We start from the raw sequence: 10,564 nt of genomic DNA, 5'->3' as shown, positions 1-10,564 counted from the left end.
GAGCCTTGGCCCCCATAGCAATTTCTAGGTAAAATTAATCCTGACTCATGATCTGGGGATAGAATTCTCAAATGTCATTTGAGAGTTCTATCAGGAGATCATGAGTCAGGGCTTAATTTTACTTAGAAATCATGTATCTCTCGATTAAATTTGCAAGAGTTGGCATGTCTTCAAACAGACTGCCTGAGTCACTGAGGGAGTAACACGGGGCAGTGGGCTGGAGGATTGCCCAACGCTGTTTGTGGAGACAGACTTTGAAAGATGCCCCTGGAAGGGGAAAACACAGAGCGACCTGGATGGAAGGTCAAATCACAAAGCAGCTGTACTGTGACTCTGCGAGTGGGAAGAGTTGCATTTTGGAAGAGGGGGAAAGGGGGTACTGAACCTGGTGGAGCAATCCCAGAATTGCCAGAAGGAGGCACCACCCAGTGGTGAGTAGAGCACCCCATGACACTAAGGTAAAGTGTTCACTTAGAAGTTGGGCCATACCTGGATTATCTTTAATCTCCACCCCATCCTCAGTGTCTAACAGTCCCACTTCTTCTTTCCTTGTTTTCTTTTTATTTATATGGCTAACGCACCTTTTACTATTGATCTCTGTTACATGGGTATAAATCAGGAGTCAATCCATTTAACCAAAGGGCCAAATTCTGTTCTTTGTTACACTGATATTAAATTTTGTATAAATTCTATTGAAACCAAGGGAGTTACACTGGCATAAAACCAGAGTAATAGAGCAGAATCTAGGCCATACAGTTCAGCTGTATATCTAGTCTCCTTTCTAGTCTCCTGTCCTTCTCTGCTACAAAGTTTGCTCCTCTTACAAATCATTATATTTGTCCCCTGTTATAACTTATAGGGGTTGATTAACTGTTGGTTTGGGGTTTTTTGTTGGCAGCATTAGCAACGTGTACATTTCATTTCTTCTTCATGAATATTGCTTTAATGGGCACCTACAAAAGCTTTGTCCCCTAGCAACAATTCTCTGCAAGTTCCACTTATAAATCAATGCTAGCTAGACTGAGTGAGTGGAAGGGACTGAGGTATTAAACTCTCTATTGGTCAAATGTTTTGGGTTTTTTTATTATTCACTTGATTGTTAATTTTTAAAAAAAGCTTTCATTGTCCATTTTTTCTCTTCGTCTAATACCCACTGATTCTCTATCAGTGTGCTACAAAAACCTTAACAGTGATAGATCTTGAAGTGCTCTCTGACATTATATGAATCAGCACAAGCCAAAGCCCAGGGAGACTTAGAGATGTGGGCAATTCACTAACAACTGAAACGGCATCAAAGCACTCTAAATATGACAGACAGCTGTCATGTCTGTATAATGCAAACGATGTCATACAGTATTGATCTCCAGCTGGCCTATGTCTTTAGGGACCAGTTTTGCCCGGCGTGGTTCAGTGGTACATTGCGGCTTCCACAGGTATTAGTGTAAACTGTTTTGACCAGCTATATAAGCCTATGCCTACTATGAGAGTAGGGGAGAAACTCATTTTGCCAAATCTTTAGCACTTAAATATGATTCAAATGTTTCATTAATGATGTAAGATTATAACTCATTTCCCCTAACTCCCAGCCCAGCACTCCTTTCCTTAGGCCAAAGGGTACTGTGACAATCTATACCTCAGGGGGCGCCCTGTAACCCCTATATTTATGACTAGTATATAATTGTAATATTGCATATAAAGCATGCCATGTGAGGTATCATGGGAAAGATTATGATCTGCTGAAACCGCTGTTCCATCTAAATATGTGTATCATTAGTGCATACAAAGTTATGAGAATTGTGTTGTATGGTTGTCACTAAAATATGCTGTCGGCTTGGGAAGTGCCCAGATATTAGCTCCCCCAAAGATAATAACCAGGGGCATAAGCAACTCCCGGGTGGGCAAGTGTTGAGCAACCAACAGCCACTGTCCAGGAAGGGGGCTACAGTACAATGACTCACCTGCACAAGGCCACACAAGTGGAATTGCTCAACCTTGCCAGGTGGTGACTCAGCAATGCCCATCAGACATGCCTGGACTTGTGTTCTCCAAGCACATGGACTAAGGCAGTGGTTCTTAACCTGGGGTGCACGCACCTGCTGGGGGTGCAAGATGCCCTTTCTGGGGGTGTGAGATGTGCCAGATTTTTTTAGAAGGTAAATCATCAAAAACACAAATTAAGCACAGGCACATAAATACAACTACTATGTTTTATCAAACATATGTATGTATTAACATTATATCTCTATATAAACGATTATTGTAATATACAAACAACATTTATTTTCAAGTTTTTAAGCTAATTGTAGTGAAATTATCTCGCTACAAAATACAGTGTACCGCCACGTTGCTGGGTATTTCTTGATGCATGCGCAGATGATGATGCTTTGTTTGAATTCAGTTAGCCGCTAACTGTTAGCAGGTTGGTTACAGTTCACTTCCACAGCAAAACTCTGCAACATCTCTGGGTAGTACTTGCCTATTTTTGTGTGCCTACTGCGCTATTTGCGGTGAGTAATAACATCTATTTAATATGCATTTAAAAGTGTATAGGCCCCCCATCTCCATTTATATATTTTTTCATTAAAGTCGTCATTCCATTTGCGTTTCTGTGTTCGTTACAGGTTCACTTGTATGACAGAGAAGGATGGAAATCAACGACCACAATGTGTACTGTGCAGCTCGTTATTTTCAAACACAAATCTCAAATCATCAAAGCTGTCTGCACATTTCAACAAACAGCACGGTGGTGCAGCTGTTGGACATGACATTGACACCTTGAAGTCTACGAGGGCACAATTTGATCATAGTGAAACCTTGAGGACGTTTGGGTTTGTATCACTTGAGAAGCCCTTGTTACAAGCATCCTATCAAGTTGCGTATTTGTGTGCCAAGAAAAAGAAGCCTCATACAATAGCTGAGGAATTAGTGAAACCTTGTGCATTGGAAATGGCAAAAATAGTATTGGGGCCAGATGCACAAAAGAAGCTTCAGCAGGTTCCCTCGTCAAATGACGTGATCCATTCTAGAATTCATGCAATGAGCCAGGATATCTTGCAGCAAGTTTCAGAAGATATCAAAGCTAGTCCTCTTGAAGTGGGTATTCAGCTTGACAAAAATTCTTGTTCTGTGAACCATTGCAATTAACTACAAAAGGAATCGATGTGTTCAATCTCGTCAAATACTACTTTTTGAAGCATAAGATAACACTTGATGTGTGTGGATCAATTTGCACCGATGGTGCCTCTGCCATGCTAGAAAAAATTTCAGGATTTGTTGCCTATGTAAAGAAAGAAGTACCTCCTATCATGATCACATATTGTATGTTGCACCGTCATACAAGACTCTGCCTACAAAATTGAAGGATACTTTTGTCTACTGAGGTGAGCACAGTAAACTTCATCAGAGGACGTGCTCTAATCATTGCCTCTTCCATGCTTTTTGCAAAGAAATTGGTGCCGAGCACACGGTCCTTCTTTTCCATACAGAAGTGAGGTGGCTTTCCTGTGGTCGAATGCTACTCGTATTTTTGAAATGCGCGAAGAAATAAGTCAGTTTCTTTGTAACCAAAGCAGTAATTTAGTTGATGATTTCAAAAATAGAGAGTTTATCCTTTGCCTAGCATACACAGCAGATGTATTCACACTCCTCAATGAACTCAACACATCTGTTGAAGGAACTGGGATGAACACAGTAACGGCCAGAGAGAAGTTATCTGCTTTTATTCGGAAACTTCCAGTTTGGATAAAGCATGTTGAGAAATGAAATTTCACTCTTTCCTTTTCTTGAAGAAACAATTGTTTCAGAAAATGAAGGCATGACCATCGCAACTGAAGTGACAAAGCATTTGCAACAGTTGAGTGACTCTTTCCAAGAATATTTTTCCACTGGAGATCTTGATGTGGCAAAGAAATGGATACTGGATCCATTACTTTTTAACCTGGATTCCATCAACGATAGTGATTTGATGAAAGATGATCTCATTGAATTACGAGCCAATGGCCAAAGCCGAATGGAGTTTGAGACAATGAAGCTTGAGAATTTCTGGTGTACTCAACTAGCACTGTTTCCACAACTGGCAAAGACAGTGCTGGAGATCGTTGCGCCATTTGCGACTACATACGTGTGTGAGAGGATTTTCATCACTCTTACACATCAAAACAAAGGCCAGAAACCACCTAAATGCAAGGGAGGACATGCGTGTGGCTATTTCAAAAAAAGTTCCTCGTTTCTTGAACATCATCGGGAAAAAAATCAACAGCAGAAGAGTCACTGAGCCAGTAAACTTTTAAAAAGTGTATAATTTTTCGTGTATTAATTTTACTGTGAAATTAAAATAAATATATAATTCTGTCTTTCATTCTATAGTTATGATATATCTAGGTTTAAAGAACTGACCTACTTCAATGATTTTGTTAAGGGGTGTGAGAACATATTTTGAGAACCAAAGGGGTGCAGGCTACAGTAAAGATTAAGAACCACTGGTCTAGATAAATGTGCAGTGAAACATGGCAGACTTCCTACTGCACACATGCAAATGGTGATTAACTGCAGCTTACAACTCAGCCAAATCTGGAATGATTTCCAAGGGGATAGTGATAGGCAATTCTGATTCCAGGACCTCCCTCCCCACCCCTGCCAAACAAATTTCAAGTTCCTACTCCAACCCCTGAGGCACTAAAACTGTTTTAAAAAATAGCTGGAAAAATATTTTACATCAAAATGATCTATTTTTTCATTGATCTCATTTTCAGAACAAAATTAACCTCTTGGGATCCACCCCTCCAGAAAATCCTAAGAAACACATCAAGTAGGGAAATTTTCAGCCCAAAAGGTTAGTTTTGACAGTTATAAGCAACTCAAAGGAAGAGGTATGGGGAAACTGTTAAGCAACCTTAATAAATATCAAATATAATTATTTATATATTTGGCTACAATGCTTTCTGCATCAGTTACAGTATTCTGACCTGTGTTAGCACAGAAGGAACATTTAAGTCATTCACTGGTATTTTTCTTATAAAATGTGAAAAAATCACCACAAAGATAGTTTGCTATGAAAGAGAGGCAAAATCCTATCCCACTTCCAAAAAGGAGCAGGAAATTTCCTTGTACCACAAAGGATTCCATCATTCGTTTGATAATTTGATTTTACACCCAATGCCAGACACAAAGCTGATTACCCATTCTGCACACCCTTCAGCTGTAAATATTTCAAAGCTGACTGTTTTATGTCCCTTCTCCATAACAAAGTTACAATCTGCAGAATGTTTGTAACCTATAGTGCTCGTTGTAAAGATTTAATGGCCTTGGTCCCAGAAAGGAATTGTTCTCAAGAAATAAGCTTTGGTCCGTTATGGCAGATTAGATTTACATTCAAAGTAAAATAAAAAATAAGTTTCTAAGCAACACATTCTTTAAAAATAAAAACAAGGAATGTGCTAATGGGGTTGGAGTCCTGGTTAAACAAAGCCAAGAAACCAAGTAGAAAATAGCTGACTTTAGTTAGAACTAAATGCAACTATATGAGCAAAATGGATTGGGAGCTAGTGAGAGGGTATCTGAGATGCACTTGATACTACTCAGGGTCAGTGTACAAAGATGTCTGTAAGCCACCTTTATGCTTTACCCTGTTCCCAGAGCCAGTCAATTCCTGACATAAAGCTGGGCTTTAGGGCTGCTCTACTTTGTGGAAGCTGCAAGTGGCTTCTAAGGGGCCATTCTGGCAGCCAGGGAAAACCCTTCCCCCTTGACCATCCCCCTTGCACTGAGGGGATGCCACCTGACAACTCCCCCACACAAGAGGAATCCTCAAAAGGTTATATCTAGAGGTCACTCAGAGATTTGACTCAGCCTGATGCGGTCCAGTTGCACAGAAACTGCAGTCACTCAAAGCTCTCCAGCCAAGGTATCCGTTACCAAGAACCAATGCTGAACCATACCCTGAGGACCTGGCACGATCCCCTACAAACTACTGAAATTGCTGGCTTTACTAATTAACTCCTATGGATCTCCTGTTAAGCAATCCTTGCACACAGTGTTTTGAACTTTCTGTGATATAAATTATTTCTTAAGGATTGAAAAGATTCCAGGAAGGTGCAAATTTATTGTGAAATCTATTTGTATTTCCAATATGTCGCTGGTGATTCTGCAGCTCTGGTTGCCCCATCTAAAAAAAAAAAGATATATTAGAATTTGGAAAGGTGCAGAGAAAGATCAACAAAAATTATTAGGAGTATGGAACAGTTTCCATATGAGAGTGAAACAAAAAAACCTGGGACTGGTCAGTTTAGAAAAGCTAGGACTAAGGTGGGAAATGACAGAAGTCTCTACAATCATGACTGGTGTGGAGAAAGTGAATAGGGAAGTCTTAATTAGCCTTTCACATAATACAAGAACTAGGGGTCACCCAATGAAATGAATAGGCAGCAGGTTTAAAACAAACATAAGGAAGTATTTCGTCACACAACAGAGTCAACCTGTGGAACTCATTGCCATGGGATGTTATGAAGGCCAGAAGCATAACTGGGTACAAAAAAGAATGAGGTAAGTTGATGGAGGATAGGTCCATCAAAGTCTATTAACCAAAATGGCGTGGGACGCAACCCCATGCTCTGGGTGTTCCTAAACCTCCAACTGCCAAAAGCTGGGACTGGATGGATCACTTGAAATTGCTCTCTTCTGTTCATTTCCTCTGAAGCATCTGGCACTGACCATTGCCAGAGACAGGATATTGGACCAGATGGACCACTGGTCAGACCCAGTTTGGTTATTCCTATGTTCCTGTGCAATAGCGTAAAGGATATTGTGACAGGGTCAAGCCAGATAGCTACAGGAGAGTGATCGAAGGCAGATATATTAGCCCCAGGTTAAGTAGGTCCCTTTTCCCTGGGTAAGATAACAGGGAAGGTTCCAGAACAATCTGGAACTTTCTGGAAAAAATTAAGACAGACAGGCTGAACACCTGCAGCCAATCAAGAAGCTGCCAGAATCAATTAAGACAGGCAGGCTAATCAGGGCTCCTGGGCTTAAAAAGGAGCTCACTTCAGTTTGTGGTGTGCATGCGAGGAGCTGGGAGCAAGAGGTGCAAGAAGCTGAGAGTGAGAAGGCGTACTACTGGCACACTGAGATGTACAAGTGTTATCAGACATCAGGAGGAAGGTCCTGTGGTGAGATTAAAGAGGGTGTTGGCAGGAGGCCATGGGGAAGTAGCCCAGGGAGTTGTAGCTGTCACGCAGCTGTTACAGGAGCCACTGTAGACAGCTGCAATCCACAGGGCCCTGGGCTGGAACCTTGAGTAGAGGGCGGGCCTGGGTTCTCCCCATCCCTCCAACTCCCTACTTGATACCGGAGGAATTGACCTGGACTCTGGGTTCCACCAGAGGGGAAGTCTCTAGCCTGTTCCCCGATCCACTAGGTGGATCAGCAGAAACTGTGGGGATTGTTCTTCCTTTCCCGATGCTGGCCAGTGATGAGGCTAACTGAATGAACGGCAGATTTGAGCCACGAAAGTGGCCAAATTGAAGGCTGCCGTGAACCTCTGAGGCGAGCAAATCTGCCAACAAGCAGAGGAGGAACTTTGTCACAGTATCTACATTCACAGACACCTGTAGGCAAAATTCTGTTCTGTTACTGCAGAGTAACTACAGTGGGATTGCCGCAATGTAAGCAAACAAGTGGTGGAGGGAGAAAACAAAACTTTCATGTGTAGGTGAAAGACCTGTCCTATGGAACAAAGGCTTTCCACTGGTGCTGCAGCCATCCATCTCAAGAAAAAGTATACCCCAGCCCTATCTGAGAGAAAGCAGACTCTCGACATGTCTAAATTGGATGCAGGATTCTGCTGCACACTGTCTGACCTCTGTTTAGCCATGCAATCAAAGCACCAAAGATCTGCCGGAGAGCTGATTCATAAGGTAAATGATGCAGCTTAGGTCAGGTCCACGGAACCATGGAACACAACTACATGGGAAGGACGGAGGTGGAAGGGACAGTACTGCCCACCAGTCTACAAAGATTGTTTTATGGTCTGGGATCAGAGCTGAGGTTTCTGTGAACTTCTGACTTACTTGAATGGCTTCTCTTTTACTGCATTTGCTCTACATTAGTATTCTAGCAGGTGAGCGTACTGGCGAAGACATGCAGGAAAACAGCAAATTTTATACGAACAGTGAGAATGTTCCCAGGTTACTGTTAACTATTTGTATTGTGGTAGTGCCTAGAGATCCCATTCTGGATCAGGGCCATACTGCATGGAAGTATGACTGACTTTCTGCTCATTGCAGGCCACAGAACCTCACTCATATCCCTCCTATAACAGACCCATAACTGGCTGAGTTACTGAAGTCCTCACATTACGATTTAAAGACTTCAAGTTGCGGAGAATCCACCACTTACACTAATTTAAACCTGCAAGTGACCTGTGCCCCATGCTGCAGAAGAACATGGAAAAACCCCAGGATCTGTGCCAATCTGACCTGAGGAAAACTCCTTCCCAACCCCAAATATGGCGATCAGTTAGACCCTGAGAACGTGGGCAAGACCCACCAACCAGACACTTGGGAGAGAATTCTCTGAAGTAACTCAGAGCTCTCCTCATCTAGTGTCCCATCACCAGCCACTGGAGATATTTGCAGTTGCAGATGGGCCACATGACATTGTAGGCAGCTTCATCATACCATTCCTTCCATAAACTTATCAAGCTCAGTCTTGAAGCCAGTTAGGTAGTGATGTGGATGCCTATTTGATGCCCATAGGCAATCAGCTGATGTGGACACAAACAAATGCTTATAAACTGGCCATCAACATGTTTAGGCTTGAAATTAAACGAAGGTCTCTAACCATCAGAGGAGTGAAGTTCTGGAACAGCCTTCCAAGGAGAGCAGTGGGGGAAGGGGGGAGGAAACCTGGTATTTATCTCTGATGTATTTATAGAGCGCCATCATATCTCCCCTCAGCCTGCTTTTGGTTAGGCTAAACAAGCCAAGCTCTTGGAGTCTCCTCTCATAAGGTAGGTTTTCCATTCCTCTGATCATTCTAGTAGCCCTTCTCTGCACCTATTTCAGTATGAATTCCTCTTTCTTAAACTTGGGAGACCAGAACTGCACACAATATTCCAGATGAGGTGTCACCAGTGCCTTGTATAACGGTACTAACACTTCCCTGTCTCTACTGGAAATACCTCACCTGATGTATCCCAGGACTGCATTAGCCTTTTTCACAACCACATCACATTGGTAGCTCATAGTCATCCTGTGCTCAACCAATACATCCAGATCTTTCTTCTCCTCTGTCACTTCCAACTGAAATCCCCAGCTTATAGAAAACATTCTTGTTGTTAGTCCCTAAGTATATGGCCTGTCATTCTGCACTATTACATTTCATCCCATTTCTATTACTTCAGTTTTCATGGTCATCCAGATCATCTTGTCTGATATTCCGGTCCTCCTCCATATTGGAAAGTATTGGTAACTTTGTGTCATCTGCAAATTTTATGAGCACACTCCCAATTTTTGTGTCACGGTTGCTAATATAAATGTTAAATAAGATTGGTCCCAAGCACTGTTCCCTCTAAGCTGTGCGCGTGTGCGCACGCACACAGATCCTAAACCCCGCGCACACAGCAAAACACCGCGCGCACAAAAATTTGCACTGAAGCACAACAATTTGCACAGAAGAAATTTTTTGCGCACACGGCCTGTCAAAAATTAGAGGGAACATTGGTCCCAAGACTGATCCCTGAGGAACTCCACTGGTAACCTCCCTCCAGCCTGACAGTTCACCTTTCAGTATGACCCGTTGTGGTCTCCCCTTTAACCAGTTCCTTATCCACCTTTCAATTCTCATATTAATCCCCAGGTCCCTGGGCAAATACAGCAGTTGTTGAAATAAGGGTATATTGAACCAAGAGGGCTTCCCCATAGGTGTTTAATATAGTGATTACAAAGTAGAATGTAGGGTAGTTTGTTTGCTGAGTACTGACAATGTGCTTAGTGGTGCAGAGAAAAGGGAGAAGAAAATGGGGCAGGGATCAAAGAACTTACAAACTGAACAGACAATTCGGCCACACAAAGATATTGGAGTAACACTGCAGGGCTTCAAGGAAGAAATGGGTTTTGATGAGAGAGTTAAAAGGAGAAAGTGGATGTCAGCAGCACTAGGATAAGACAAGAGTGGTTTACCAACATATATTTTTCCTTTTTTCCCTGTGCTCTTCTGTCTTGGCTCAAAGACTGGTGTGATTATTCTAATAATGCATTGTACTTACTAAGCTAAATTGTGTTCTCAGAACCCTCGTTGCATCAGAGTCAAGGAGACCATAATTTGCCCCACTGAGTGAAAGTTACACTGTACAGGAAATTTGAGAGCATGTTACAAGCCCCCCAGCATACCTGTGAAGTAAGCAATATTTACATCTTGAAGGGTAAATGGGATTTTGCTACAAAAGACATTTTTGATTGGAACTATATCACTGTTCTGTATAAATTCCCTTCTCTCTCCCACTCTCACCACACACACGCACTTCCCTGCTGCAGGAGCTGAACATGGACATATAGTCACCATGTACTCG

The 10,564-nt window shown here is 42.2% G+C and overlaps 1 pseudogene; it reads left to right on the top strand.

Moving 5' to 3' along the window:
- Positions 1-261: 261 nt before the first annotated feature.
- On the top strand, positions 262-4,289 carry LOC140908488 (protein FAM200C-like; annotated as a pseudogene).
- Positions 4,290-10,564: the final 6,275 nt, after the last annotated feature.

Source organism: Lepidochelys kempii, chromosome 1, assembly GCF_965140265.1.
Source record: "Lepidochelys kempii isolate rLepKem1 chromosome 1, rLepKem1.hap2, whole genome shotgun sequence".
NCBI lineage: Eukaryota > Metazoa > Chordata > Testudines > Cheloniidae > Lepidochelys > Lepidochelys kempii.
This window is presented reverse-complemented; position numbering and strand designations above follow the sequence as displayed.